The 14583-nt window shown below is 40.8% G+C and overlaps 1 protein-coding gene across 1 annotated transcript in view; it reads left to right on the top strand.

Moving 5' to 3' along the window:
- The first annotated feature begins 4882 nt into the window (after nucleotides 1–4882).
- The window catches only part of LOC139751748 (uncharacterized), a 45402-nt gene continuing 35701 nt past the window's right edge, over nucleotides 4883–14583 (top strand). The window contains exon 1 of the mRNA XM_071667296.1: nucleotides 4883–5478. The gene's annotated coding sequence lies outside the window, so the exon portion shown is untranslated. The remainder of the gene's footprint in view (nucleotides 5479–14583) is intronic.

Here is a 14583-nt window from a genome sequence, read left to right as displayed (position 1 = left end):
ACGTATTGTTATAGTAGTAGAGTGATGGAAGAGGCTGCGTGAGTGTGTGTGTATGTGATGCAGTGTAACAGTGAAGTGGGGTATAGAGAGTGTTACGCACGAACTTAGTAACAGCGGAGTTATAAGGCCTTTTGGTGTGGTAGAAGTGCCATGTGTAGATCTAGGGATGTAGAAACAGAGGGTTGATGTGATTTCAGATTAGATAACAAGGAACCAGAATGAAAACAAGCGATGATCTCCGATCGCAATGGAGATATTTGAAATAAAAATGCAGACTGCGCCAGATCAAGGAATCTTCACACAACATCGATAAATCGTTATGGAAAAGACTGTGGACTGCCAGATAACAAAAAATCAGAGCCATTAAGATCTCCAGTAAAGAAAATTCAAGAGTTTGTTGCGATCGTCAGAAACGTTTGTAAATGAGGAAAAATATGCAAAGAGGAGTAACGAATACCACAAAGTGATATAAGGAAAGGGATTATGTATCAATTAGCCATTAGCGCTACTCCTTGTGTCTGATAAACTGGGTGTGAACAGAATGAGAAGGGAGACTCGAAGCTTTCAATACAAAGACTTGACTCAATACGAAGGCTTAACTCCTCCAGCTAGAGTACTTGATCCCTTCAGTGCAAATATTAGGACCTGACCCCTTAAATACAGAGACTAAACCATTCAGAACAAAGACGCGACCCTTTGACCTTTTAGCACGACCTGACACCAAGAATGCACGAACTTAACTCCTTTAGTGTAATAAAGATCTTCTTTCTTCGACGAGAGAAGCCCTTCATTGGTGTCTCATCTCTAAGCTCCCCTCTTTTCGGCTTCCCTCCCTCACTTTGCTGCCTCATATCGAGCTTTGATGCTGGTCGATCTATCTCTCTGGTTGTTGATGGATCAACCTATCCCCCCTTTCTCCATCAGCAGCGGTGCCCCTCAAGGATATATCCTGTCTCCTCCACTTTTCCTTTTTTTTATCAAAGGTTTCCTTCCTTCCAAAAATAACCAAATTCGTTCATACGCTGACGCCTCAAATTGCATTGTTCCACATCCTTCAATTCTGCTCCTTCTCTCATTCAATATGCATCTCGTCTCGACACAGCTTCCTCAATAAACTCAAATTGGACAGGATATTTCATTGGAGTAGACGAAATCCCGTTAGATTTAATGCCTCCAAGACCCAGTTTCTACACATATTTCTATCGAAAATTCCTCACAATTTTCCTCTTTCCTTCGACGGTTCTGTAATTCCACCTCTTGACTCGATGAACATACTTGGAATTACTGTAACATCCACTCTATCTGAAAACCCTGCTTTATGGAAATATATAAGACTACCTCTAAGAAACTGGGATTCCTGTTTACATGTCGAAATTTCTTTTCATCTGAGCAGTTGCTCCGGTTATACAAAAAGAATGATCCGACCTTGTAAGGAGTACTGTTCTCACATCTTTCCCATGTCTCTTCTTTTTTTTCCTTTTGATTAACCTTCCTTTATTTCAATTATTAAGGCCCGGCCTTGATGCAGACTTTAATCCGTGACTGGGGCTTCCAGCGTAAAGACAAAAAAATCAATTTAATCAAAGCCTCCAAGAGTAAATCAATACTTTTTTCGTATAATCACTAACCCCCCCTCATTACACTCGTCCTAACCACAGATTAACTTAACCTCACCACAGTGGGTTGGACTCAGATTTCTCGCTTACACTGAAGGTGTCTTCGCCGTACTCTGGGTTAATGGTCATCGGAAATCATCGGTTGCCAGCCCGTCCATATGGGAAAATGGCCTCGTCTGGCCTGCTGAGACGTGCTGGGTAGCGTTGCAGGAGGTGACAGTAATTTCCGCTGCGGATGTGAGAGCGTTGATCACTGTCTTGTGGAAGTCGTGGGGAAGAGGGGGAGAAAAAGAGAGATAGAGAGGGAGAAAAAAATGAGAAAGAAGAAGGAGGAGGAGGAGGAAGAAGAGGAGAGGGAGGGAGGAGGAATGTTTTCCTATTTGAAAGTAAAATGGTGCACTTTTTTTCAACTTAGGGCCATACTAGATAGACAGTGAGTTAGAGACGGGGGAATCAAGCTAGTCACATCGATTTACATGAGCGGATGGATCGATTTTTCTCCCTCATCTTTTCTTTTATCAGATCTCAAACGTAGGGAGGTTTGGACACACAGTGGTTAAACTAATCACAATAGTGTCTTTACCCAGGGCCTTCCCAGGGGGCTTCCAAGTCCAGGTGGGCAAGGCTAAAATGGCTCAGATGGCATACCTCCTCGAGTGCTGAGGGTGTGTGTGTGTATCTGTCATACTGAAGACCAGGACTACATAATTGTCGGACTCCGCTTTCATGTGTTTACGCTGTTAGTGAAGAGTCAGTCACCTTCCGTGAGACTAAATCATCGCCAATGGACCAAAAAAAAAAAGGAGTACAGTCTCTTCCCTGATGCTGACTGCAACGTAGCCTTGTAGCTGTGGGAGTCCGCTTGGTTAGTGTCCAGGAGGCATAAGCTAAAAAGAAAAGTCACTCTCATAGGAAGAGGGTCATTTTTTTCCCCCCCATTATTTCTCCTACACATCCAGATTAGTCTTCCATTTTCTACCCAGATGTGCTCGTTAGAGGTACAAACGACAGAAAGATATTCTTTTGAACTATCGTATCAATCACTTAGATTTATCCCTCACCGTTTTTACCTCCTAACTTTGCTTTTTAATTTCCTCATGATAGAGATACCTCAATCTTCGCTTCATAATCTCCCCATGAGATACCTCCCATCCCCGCTTCCTAATCTCCCCATGATAGAGATACCTCCCATCCCCGCTTCCTAATCTCCCCATGAGATACCTCCCATCCCCACTTCCTAATCTCCCCATGAGATACCTCCCATCCCCGCTTCCTAATCTCCCCATGAGAGAGATACCTCAATCCTCGCTTCATAATCTCCCCATGAGATACCTCCCATCCCCGCTTCCTAATCTCCCCATGAGATACCTCCCATCCCCGCTTCCTAATCTCCCCATGAGAGAGATACCTCAATCCTCGCTTCATAATCTCCCCATGAGATACCTCCCATCCCCGCTTCCTAATCTCCCCATGAGATACCTCCCATCCCCGCTTCCTAATCTCCCCATGAGAGAGATACCTCCATCCTCGTTGCACTCGTCACAGACAAAGTCTACGCGCTTCCCTGAACAGGTTATCATGTCTTAATACTTCAGACGTCTTGACCCCCCCAAGGGAGTCCTACGTCAGGTTATGATGGCGGTGGTAGCCATCAAAGTGTTCGGTAATAATCTTGATTCTTCCTTGCCTTTAATGATGACCCCGGTACTATCGTCTAGGGGTCTTCTATCTGACAGGAAGAGAGGTTTACATAATGGTTCATTATCGTTCTTTATCGTAATAACGAGTAAAGCTAATTAAAGGACTGAACGAATTTCTCTCTATCCTTGTAGGAGATTTTTGTAGGGCAAATGCGAGTAAAACGCAAGCTACTGATGTAGGAAAAAAGAAAGAAAGTGCTCATAGAGGACTCAGTAAGATTGGGAGGAAAAATCTAGAGCAGAAATTTAATTAAAGGAGTCACTGGCTTGGTGGACAACGCATCTCTGCTGTTAATGATGTAACAGAGAGAAAGGAATGGGTCGAAAAATAGGATATACAATTGAGAGTTTGTGCGTTAGCGGAAACACGCTGAATATGATGAGGAGGTGGTAAGTAACATTTCCGCATTACTTTAAGCAGAGTTTGATGAGTAAGTTTCGTTAGAGAGATATATAGATCCAATTACGTCTTGATACACAACAGTCAGTGACCCCTCTCATGTGACTGTTGGCCGGTATTCGGGATATTAGATTTTCATAACATACGTTGAATAACTGAGTAATGGAAACGTCACTGCGCCAAGATAGCTGTCCGTCTGCCAGGAGGAAAGGTATGGCGATTAATATGTGGCTCTCCTCTGAGAGCTGTGTTTGTGATCGTCAGTCAGGCCAGGCTGTGTTGGGTCGTCGACCGTTTCCTTCAGCTTGAGTCTGAGGAGAGAGAGAGAGAGAGAGAGAGAGAGAGAGAGAGAGAGAGAGAGAGAGAGAGAGAGAGTCACTCCTGTTACCCTTAAAGTCTTCCTTGAATGCTAAGATTATTTTTAAGACATTCAGTTATTACATTAGATTCATCGATATGATTCATCACGGTCCAATATCAAATGGTCGACAAAGGAAGAAAAAGAAAAAAAGGAATTTACCGTTTAGATCATCGGTACAACAAAGGCTTCTTCTTATATCTGAAAAATGGTGTTATAAAGGATCATCAGATCTCTCGTATTCTGTCAATCCTTAATACTCCTTGGGAGGATCTTCCGCCCCTTCGCTTTGCTACCTTTCACTTTCTCTTCGCATCCTTCCGAATTATGGTATGTGTTCCAGCAATCCCCCGTAACAAAAGTAACAGTGGTTGCTGTATACTATGGTGGTTTTAGCACGATCTTGAAGAAAGATGAGTAATGGGTAAAGGAGGAATTGGTTAGGATGAGTGTTAGTGGTAATAATGGTGTGGATGGTGATTACAGTATGACGGTGATAATGGTGGATAAAGTAGGATCTGGTGGTCTCAACGGAGGCATACGGTGGTGTGGGGATGATTGGCGATGCGTTGGCCATAGAAGATGGCGCTGGCGGTAATGATCTTTGCTGCCGGAGATTGCTGAGCTGATGGAAATGATGGAGACTGGAGCCTCCCCCCCACCAGCGATGCCGACCGTGATGATGGTTGGCGATGCGACAGACACGCGAAGGAGGCGGCGAGAGAGAGAGAGAGAGAGAGAGGTGGCAAAACGCTCTAGCGGTGGCAGCGATGCAAATCCCGGCGGCGTAGATGGCTTAGGCGGTGGGGAGGTCTTGGACGCAAAGGATTTTAGTGATGGTGGAGATCTTTGCGCCGCGAATGGTGGGGGGGGGAGGGCGGGTAGGACCTGCGAGGGACAGCCAGTGTTGCTGGTGAGGTCGCAGGCGAGGGTCAGGCGGCGGGCCGCTCCTGGTGCGGCGCAAACCATGTGACTAGCCACACCGACCGACGCGACGCTCACGCCGGAGTCTACTCCTCCACCTTCCTGAACCTCCCGCCCCGAGACCTGTCCTACGAACTCAGTCCTGACGGAGAAGCAGATTCCACTGACAGTGAATCTCTGAGGATTAAAAATGACCCTGTTGGTGACTAGATAAACGTACGGACTGCTATTTGACAAGACTGGCAGACTCTTTTTGTGCGTCTATATACTTATATATATCTGGTACAGGATGCCGAGCATATCAGATATAAAGGATACAGTATATAAGATACCGTGTTTCGTATATTTGTCTCTGAAATAAACTGGGAATACTTACAAGTGATCTTGGTGATAGAATGCCAGGATTCAGCTGATAGCGCGGCCTCGGAGACGGTGTGTGTATCGCCTTCACCGTAACCTAACCTGGAAGTTGTTAATCAGGTAAGGTCTCGATTTACGGGTTATGATTCTTTGGCGGTGAACCGGGTTTTTTTCTTTTCTTTTTTCCCTTTTTTTGTTCCGGTTGGTTCAGTAATAAGGGAATTTTCGTCTCACCAGTTTGACATCTAACAATATTCTCGTTAATCTTAAGATATTCTTCAGGAAGAGTATAAGATCGTTTTTGGTACAAGAAATAACGTTTTCAACGACATTATCAGCGTGAGTTCCTCCACAATATTTGTGTCACATGATAATGTTGATAATTACATTGACAGTATAGCTTCAAATCAGTTACACAAAAATTTATTTTTCAAAGTAATTTGAATATGCTAATTCACCTTCATATAACCTGCAGCTCGACAGAAACGTTTTGGATATAGTTCATTGAATAATAGAATTAATGAGGAAAACATCTGAAGTAATCCATGTTATGGTTTGAAAAGAAAAAAACTAAATAATTTCTAGCTTTGATATGAGTCAAGTATTGGAAGGAGTCGACACATCTCCCAGTTAGCCAAAGACTTCAAAGTAATTTCACCACATATGGACCAAATTTTCAGGTGTTTACAGTGCAAACACTTGGTTAAAGTCCGTGTAAACTTCAGTACGACGATGTAGCGCACGAATATCTGTGCTTAAATAGAGAACAAGATAATATATATATAAAAAAAAAAAAAGCTAAGAAATACTCATACTTCCATATTTTACATAGGACTGGTGAGGAAGATTCAGACAGTATTCCCTCATTTAAGTCTACTATATTCTAACGCTCATTTTCAGCTTCCTCCCTCCTCCTAAGCTACCCGAATACTGCAGACCTTCACTGAGCCCCCTAAACATGTGGACCACCACTCACTCTCCTCGCCAACATAAACACTTACGCTTCGGTATTTACCGAGGGGGGAGAGCGAGTCTCTCAGAGACACAGACTTCACTCACTGGCGTTAAGCTTTATTAGTTCCACAGCGGGTGTTGAGAGAGAGAGAGAGAGAGAGAGAGAGAGAGAGAGAGAGAGAGAGAGAGAGAGAGAGAGAGAGAGAGAGAGAGAGTGGGACTCTATCGCGACGAGGAGTGTCACCATCATCCAGTCGTCCGCCTGCCTGCCAGCTTGCCTGCCCGGAGCGCCCTGTGTGGCTGAGGGAGACGGAGTTGCTGTTGGAGTCGCTGTTGAAGTGAGCGGAGGTAACATCTGCCACAGATGATATCGTCACTACTGATGATTTTCATGGGAAAAAAAATAGTGTTGCTACAGAGAGTACATCAGTCGTCGCTGAATATGATTAACAAGTTTAATAAATGTAGAATCAGCGAGCATTGAATGAATTACTCTTTGGTATTCTTACAGTCCTTGAGTCATAAGCTTTTATCTTTAACTGCAGGAGAAAACTTATTAAAGGAATATCTTTTTTCTTTACTATCAGTGCCGGGTGGACGCTCAGTGAGGCGCAGTTAAAAGGGTAAACATTCCGTGAATTTGTCTGACCCCGTTGCAAACAAACGTTTGTAATATGATATCATCCTGAAGACTTTCAGTCATTCTAAAGTTGTCTTGTGGTAAACATCCCTGTATATCTGCCACTCTGTCTGTCTAAATGGACCTCACCCATATGCTTATCCAGAGTTTGGAAGAATCCAGCTCACCTTAATCTTAAGCTCATCCATGATCAGTTAACTAGCTACGATCTTGACCTCCTAGTTCTGTGATATCTGTGTCACCTCAAATGTATATCTTCAGCCGCTTGGCAACCAAGATCCAATAAACCGCTCTCTATATACTTATCAAGTTTTTATTTACACTTGGGACTTGGGACCTGGAAGCGCTTCCCTGTCCTGTCATCAGAGAGTCTCACATGAAGAGAATAGATAGTAAATGAGACTTATTGTCAGACAGCAAATATCTTATGTTCGTGGATAACGAAATATGCAACAGGTCTTTCACATCCTGCATCAGGTCAACACTAGGATATGAATCTCAGATTCGGTCACCGCACTGAAAGGAGGAGCACCAAGAACCAACAAAGAAAGTCCAGAGGACGGAAGCAAAAATGGTAACTAAATTTAAAAGATCTAAACTACAGGAAAAAGCTAGAGAGGCGGCCTTAGATTTATCCGCCAGAGAAGAAAGAAGAGTGAGGGGTGAAATGATCACAACATTGAAGCTCTTAAGCTAGTTTAATGACAAGTGTTGAAGTTAGTTCACTATTCTTTTCTTCACGACACCCTCATCTTTATCATACATCCCCATCTTCACTACCAAGGCCATCATCACTACACCCTCAACACCACTCACCTTTGACATAACCATTAAGGATGAAATCAAAGGTTAAACGTTTTTCCACGAGGCCTGGGTCTTGTGATTACACTAGATCTAGATGTGTTAGTAAATCATTTAACCATGCATCATTACAGCAGTCCATATTTACCTTTGATGAATTTTAAGAAACCTTATTGGAATGTCTCGTACGTTAAGTTACCTTTCATACTGATGAGGAGCTATGGTATAATGTCATAGCAACACCAGTAATCATGTATGGTTTTCATTATTTACGATTAATATTTCTTTTCTGCCTTTCGCCAATAAGAAATGAATCTTGAAGGCTGTGAAACCCATGTACTTTTTTGAAAGCAAGGTTCAGCAATATTCATGACAAAGACCTTACATAAATCATATGATGGACATAAATTTCTTTTTCATCCCATCCTCTGTCTCATGCGGGCTTTTCAAATCTCAAAACAATGTATCGCAAAAAACTTGTGTTGAGGATGAAGTTTTCTTAAAATTGCTTCACTAATGTAACTGTGACGAGGATGATATTTCGAACAACGAGAGAAATCACAAGACATCATCAGTAGATTAATGTTCGTCCCAAATTTCTCACAGGAGCCGCAAATCTTCAGTTAAAGGAAGTGAGTGACATAGATATGATAATATACATTTAAAACGATTTTGATCTTGTTTACACCTCGGAATTATATACAAAGTGTCTACCCAAATCTGAAGGGTTTCTGAGGTGATTTAATGAATTGTTTAAACAACTTATGTTCATTTTTTTCGCTGTCAATTCTATCTAATAAGCCAAAAGCTCTCCTTAACAATTTTGACGAAAAAAAAATTTACTCAGTTCAATTACACCATTTCAGAAGATACTGGATCTTATACTTTTTATATATTATCAGCCAGATCCTCCAGTTAATAGGGATCAGGTTTTTAAGGTACTTATGAATACAGGAAATTATTTTCACCGTGGGTCTAACATGATGTGCCCTTCTTGTCATCACATGCCTCACATCATTATTATTATCATAATAATCATTATTGTTTTGTTGTTATCATTATTATTATTATTATTATTATTATTATTATTATTATTATTATTATTATTATTATTATTATTATAATTATTATTATTATTATTATTATTATTATTATTATTATTATTATTATTGTTGTTGTTGTTGTTGTTGTTGTTGTTATCATTATCATCATTATTATCATTATCATCATGATTATTTTCATTATTATCATTAATGTTATCATCATTACTATTATAACTAATCATTTATTTTGCTTTAAGGAGAAATCATCATCACTTGATTTCCTCCAGTAACAAGTGAAACTGTGAGAACGTCAGTGAATGTCGCTTGTGACCCGACACCAGTAATCCATACCCACACCTCTGTGTATATGTGGCCATGATATATCATATAGTAAGTGCGTGTACGTCATATTGTCTTGAATGGCAGAAGAAGAAATAAAAAAACATTCATCGTCTAATCGTCCAGTTCGCTAGTATATAGACCCTTCACAGGGCAAACAGCACAAGTATCCTATCCTGAAACATGATGGAAATGATCAGTTCCTCCCGTTACAATTCTTCACGTAGGATTAAATCAATCAAGATCAAAATCATTGAAGCATCGAATTATGCCTAGAACATCATTCATATGAATGACTTCAGCTCTTTTCTCCTACGCGATGTCTGTTTTCTTTTTATTGCAAGGGCATGAGAACTTACACAGACGAAGAAAATAAAGACACTGATCTTTTATTTTTATTTATATGCATATATACCGTATATAACACATTATAATACAACATTGATGATAGATAGAAAAAAGAAAATACCTGAACATTCTTCTTGTAATTGTAGCCTCGTCAATGTACCAGTATTGGATATTGCTGATCATATGATAATATCAGATGACTATTATTGTTGCTTTTGTTTTTTGTTTTTTTATACTCAATCCCACAGTTGCCTGGCGATGGCCACCGCCACCAGGGGCGGAGTTTGGCGTATCTGGGCTTTGAAAAGCACCTCCCGTGCGGTAGCGTTACCGGATCCAAATCTGTTTTTTTTTTCTTTTTTTTCATGACCACATAAAGGCCACGGAAATCACATTCACAATTAATTTCCAGGTTTTTTTTTTATCGATGTATCTAAAAACTGTAAGTGGAGTGGAACCTTATGAACTGACGCTCTGCTGGTATAACATTTTGTTAATCGTATCAAATATATTTAGCATTTATCAGTGTTTCTATCCCTGGGGATAGGGGATTAAGAATACTTCCCACGTATTCCCTGCGTGTCGTAGAAGGCGACTAAAAGGGGAGGGAGCGGGGGGGCTGGAAATCCTCCCCTCTCGTTTTTTTGTTTTTTTTTCCAAAAGAAGGAACAGAGGGGGCCAGGTGAGGATATTCCAAAAAAGGCCCAGTCCTCTGTTCCTAAGACTACCTCGCTAACGCGGGAGATGGCGAATAGTTTAAAAGAAAAAAAAAATCAGTGTTTCAACAGGTATTTCTTTCGTGACATCCCAAACACTGCCTTTGCATTCAGCAAGAAGATGTCAAATCCAGTGAATATAACTTTTTTTCCTCAGTATCAAAACTAAACATTAGCATCATTCTCCACGCAACTACGTCATGCTCAGTGTACCTCATGAGTTGCATATGTTGTATATTTACAGTAACATAGACTGTGACAATGATACATACTCCAGTAATGATGACTGTGATAGGGTACTTTTATGATACGAAATAATGTGTATGCGCTTTGACGTCCAATGAACGACTGTCACAAGAGTAAAGCGAAATTTGTCATTAAAAGAAAAAGACAGTAAGAATCTGTACATCTTATCTTTATCTCTGAGAGAATCCCTTGAAAAAGAAAAAATAGCAACACATAACTGGCACTAGAAATCGATATGAATTTGTATACTTGACAGGACGTAAAGTTAAAGCCAATACCAACAACACAACCATTGAAAGATTTGTGTTGAAAGATTTTCGTATGCATAATCCTTATCATATCATAGGCAAAAGGTGTTTGTGCCGGTGAATCTCATCGAAAGACCCATTCCTAACCGGAGCCAAGGTGAGAAAATTTGTGATAAGTCAAGTCTTAGTGCTCCAAGTGCTAAATAACTTACTGGGTAAATTCTTTCTTCTTATGTACGTAAATGAGAACACTGTGCATTTCCCAGTCATCAGTTTCTTCCTTTTATCTTCTAAACTTACTTTTTTGAAAAACAAAATCATTTGAGATAGGAAGTTATGATAACATTATCACAACCAATTAGGATATGAAGTTATAATAAAACTGATATGAAGTTATAATAAAACTATCACGTAACTAATCAGTAAATTGCACGTTATAAAGACATTTGAGATATGAAGTTATGATGATACAATCACATAACCAATCATTAACCTACATGTTATAAACACATTTGGGCTATGAAGTTATGACGCCACTGACACAGTGCCAGTCAGAATACGATGTGTTTAGGATTCGTCAGTACTCCAGCACCAGGACACAAGACAGTGGACAGTCGGTAAGGCAAGGGACAGAAGTAGAAACCTAGCGAATATAACTACACTGAAAAAGCTATTTGCTCTGGAAAGTACCAAGGAACTGCAGTGTCCTGGAGTAGTCTAGGTCACCTGGTATGTTACTGAAGGTCTAAGATTTTTCACAGATTGACGTAAACCGTTCACGGCGTATGTCAAACATCATTTAGTCAAGTGGAAAGGTTGACGTCAATTCAGCATTCCATAGGCATTTCTCTCCCTGTACTACATTTCATATCCATTAATCTTCGTCAAAAATGTATAACGCCAGATTATGATTTTTGAGCTGGGTAATGAATGTATATTTGCTCAAAGTTTTAATTTTACTTACAATCTAAAGAGGAATCAAATAATGTAAGCTTTCGAGTACAGTATTTTTACAAAGTTCTTCTGACAAGGGAACGTTTACTCATATGGATAATTCTAATTACACAAACTTCCTATCATTATTCCTGCGTATGTTTATATTATAACTAGTTAATGTCTTTTAATTTCCATAGTATGTCTTAAGATGAACACCACACACGACTGCAACCTGTACAATGTCTTGCTATGAGTCTATGTATATATCACTTCTCAACTATAGTTGAATCCCCAATGGGTCATTTAGTGTGGTGATCTTACGTGTGTTTTGGTGAAGTGACTGAAAAGTAAAAGAGGAGTAAGGCATTCAGTGTCCTGCGTGTGGTGGCTGCATCCCATGCATGAGGGGGTCTTATGATACGTTAAACTGGTGTTTGTAATGTTAGGAGAGAAGGACATAGTCCTTAATGCAAATTAGAAAGCATAACTCGTACATGCCTTAGGGGTGTAGATTCATATGTATGTATGTATGTATGGTGGTGGAGTAGATTCTGAGACTGAATTGTAGAGGACGGTTGTTCAGTGTTCGTCAAGCCATTACAGGATAAGTATAGGTTGTCAGTTGTGTGCCTGTTGGGTGGGGGGGTGGGAAGAACTGAAGATGTAGGTTACTGAAGTGTGAGATCTGGATAAGCTACTTATTTCTGCTGAAGTGTAGATTATAATGGCCTGGGTGTGAAGGCTGTTGTGCTGGTACAAAGATCTGGGTGGGTGCTGAGCATGATTAGGTGGGACGACACTGTGTGTGTGTGTGTGTTTGTGTCTGTGGAGATGCATTATCGAATTCCAATGAAATTCAATAAGTAAAAATATCCGTAAGTCTAGAAGCTTTAAGTTCAGCGTTTACTTTTATGTTATGTTCCGTCGTCGTTCTCTCTCTCTCTCTCTTTTCTCTATTCAGAAAGTAAATCGTAAATCCCCCGCTAATAAAAGAGAGTATATCTCATCTGAAAACCTCTATAAACGTTACACGTATCATTTATAGTGTTTGCCTGTTCAGTACACTGTTGGACCTTATGGCCTTCGACCGTTGGAAGCCACAAAGACTAGTATTCCCAAGACTCTGTTCTTAATGGTACACTTATCCTCGCTGAGTCTGCTCACCACAGCAGTTCAGTGTAGAAATCGGAGAGGCCAGCTGGACCGCATCTCACTGGCAGAAGAGTAATAGTTTTGTGAAATTTAGTGATGTTCTTAGATATGATTTTCTATTTCTCTTCAGCTGTCATTACGATTTATGATTTATATACTCTGCGGCGGGTGATGGGGGAATGATTTAGGACTGGTTTTAAACCATGTAGTCTCTGTGTTTCTTTAACTTTGTAATTCATTACTTTTATCTTTCGGTGTCTGTATGTGCCTCTGTGTGTGTGTGTGTGTGTGTGTGTGTGTGTGTGTCTGTTGAAGAGGCTTTCCCATTTTCTTTGCCTAAGTGTGAGTTTCTCCGAGTCTAATGCAGTGTTTCATCTTTTCGAAGCGTGTCTCATGATGTGAGCGAATCCCAATGGGTATCACTACTACGACCTTATCCTGGCGAACGACCCTCTGTGCAGTCGCCACTGGTGTTCCGGGTTTCAGCGCGCAAACCTGTCAGCGAGTCTCTCTTAAAAGGACGGTCTGACTAGTGAATTTACCTCATGGCATGTGTAACTTAAGTACTGCTCTTGTGTTCATGTCCTTCTAAAAGGTGAAAGTCTCATGATGCTTCTATTGGACGGAAGATATGAATTAGTGTGAAAAGCTTGATGTTAATGTGTTGAGATGTGAGATCTTGTGTAACGTGTCATAGAGTGAATGACTTACTGCCTCTTGTGACTGTGTGCTAGTATAAGTGTCAGAACAAGTGTGGGGTGTCATGTTTTCTGATCAGTAGTATTCTGTATAGTTTGAATACGTCAGTGTGAGTCTCTCTCTCTCTCTCTCTCTCTCTCTCTCTCTCTCTCTCTCTCTCTCTCTCTCTCTCTCTCTCTCTCTCTCTCTCTCTCTCTCAAGTCGCTTGAATCCTCGCCAGAGAGAAATAAAAGGCAAATGATACACTTCCAAATATGTTTCATTGCTGTATTACTTCTTCGAGCCCCGCCCGCTGCGCTGAATACCATTTTACTGGGTCAAGAGACGAGCGGGGATCTTAAAACATTTCTTGCGTATGTATAAAACATCATCTGGGCGAAGTTATGGAAGGAGCCAAGCAAAGTTTACAACCCCGAGTCAGTTCCCAAGGGTGAGTGTCTGAACCACACATCGTCCTGTTCTTTCTTGTGTATGTGGCCGTAAGTAAATAGCGACTCCTTAAAGCATAATGCCTCTTGGTCTCACAACACTACCATATCAAAGCTAAAGAAAAAAAAATCTATACGACATAACACTACTGCATTGTAGCTATAACAGAAATTCGTACGGTATATCGAAAGAAATAATGCAATACTGTATTTACATTTGGTGCGTTTCCACGGCATGTTGACGAAGGTGAGGTTTGGCTGTACGGACCTGATCTCCTCAAAATATAGACATGAATCACTATCAGGGCGAGAGTGAAGGCAATGCTACAGTCTCTAGAAGAAGAAGAAAAACAACCTCACTGCAAAAAAAGATATGAAAAAGCAAATTCCATTAACCAGATTCGAAAACCACTAAGAAGAGGAACATTTTAGATTCCTAATGCCACAGCCTCTTACACAATCCTACACCTTTGTCTAGTAGTGATGGGTGTACGAGGCCTGCTCAACAAAGGCTGTGGGGTGGGAAAGGCTGCCAAGTGATGCGACGCAGAACTGCACACCCTAAGTTCCACTCAGACAGAGAACTACTTAATTCTAAACTACATTCGATAACGCCATATTTCTTGGCTTCGTATGATGAACGACTGGAGAGACACAGGGTAAGGTATAGTGTTT

Source organism: Panulirus ornatus, chromosome 12 (assembly GCF_036320965.1).
Source record: "Panulirus ornatus isolate Po-2019 chromosome 12, ASM3632096v1, whole genome shotgun sequence".
NCBI classification, from domain to species: domain Eukaryota; kingdom Metazoa; phylum Arthropoda; class Malacostraca; order Decapoda; family Palinuridae; genus Panulirus; species Panulirus ornatus.
Note: the sequence above shows the minus strand (reverse complement) of the source record. Positions and strands in the feature narration are given on the sequence as shown.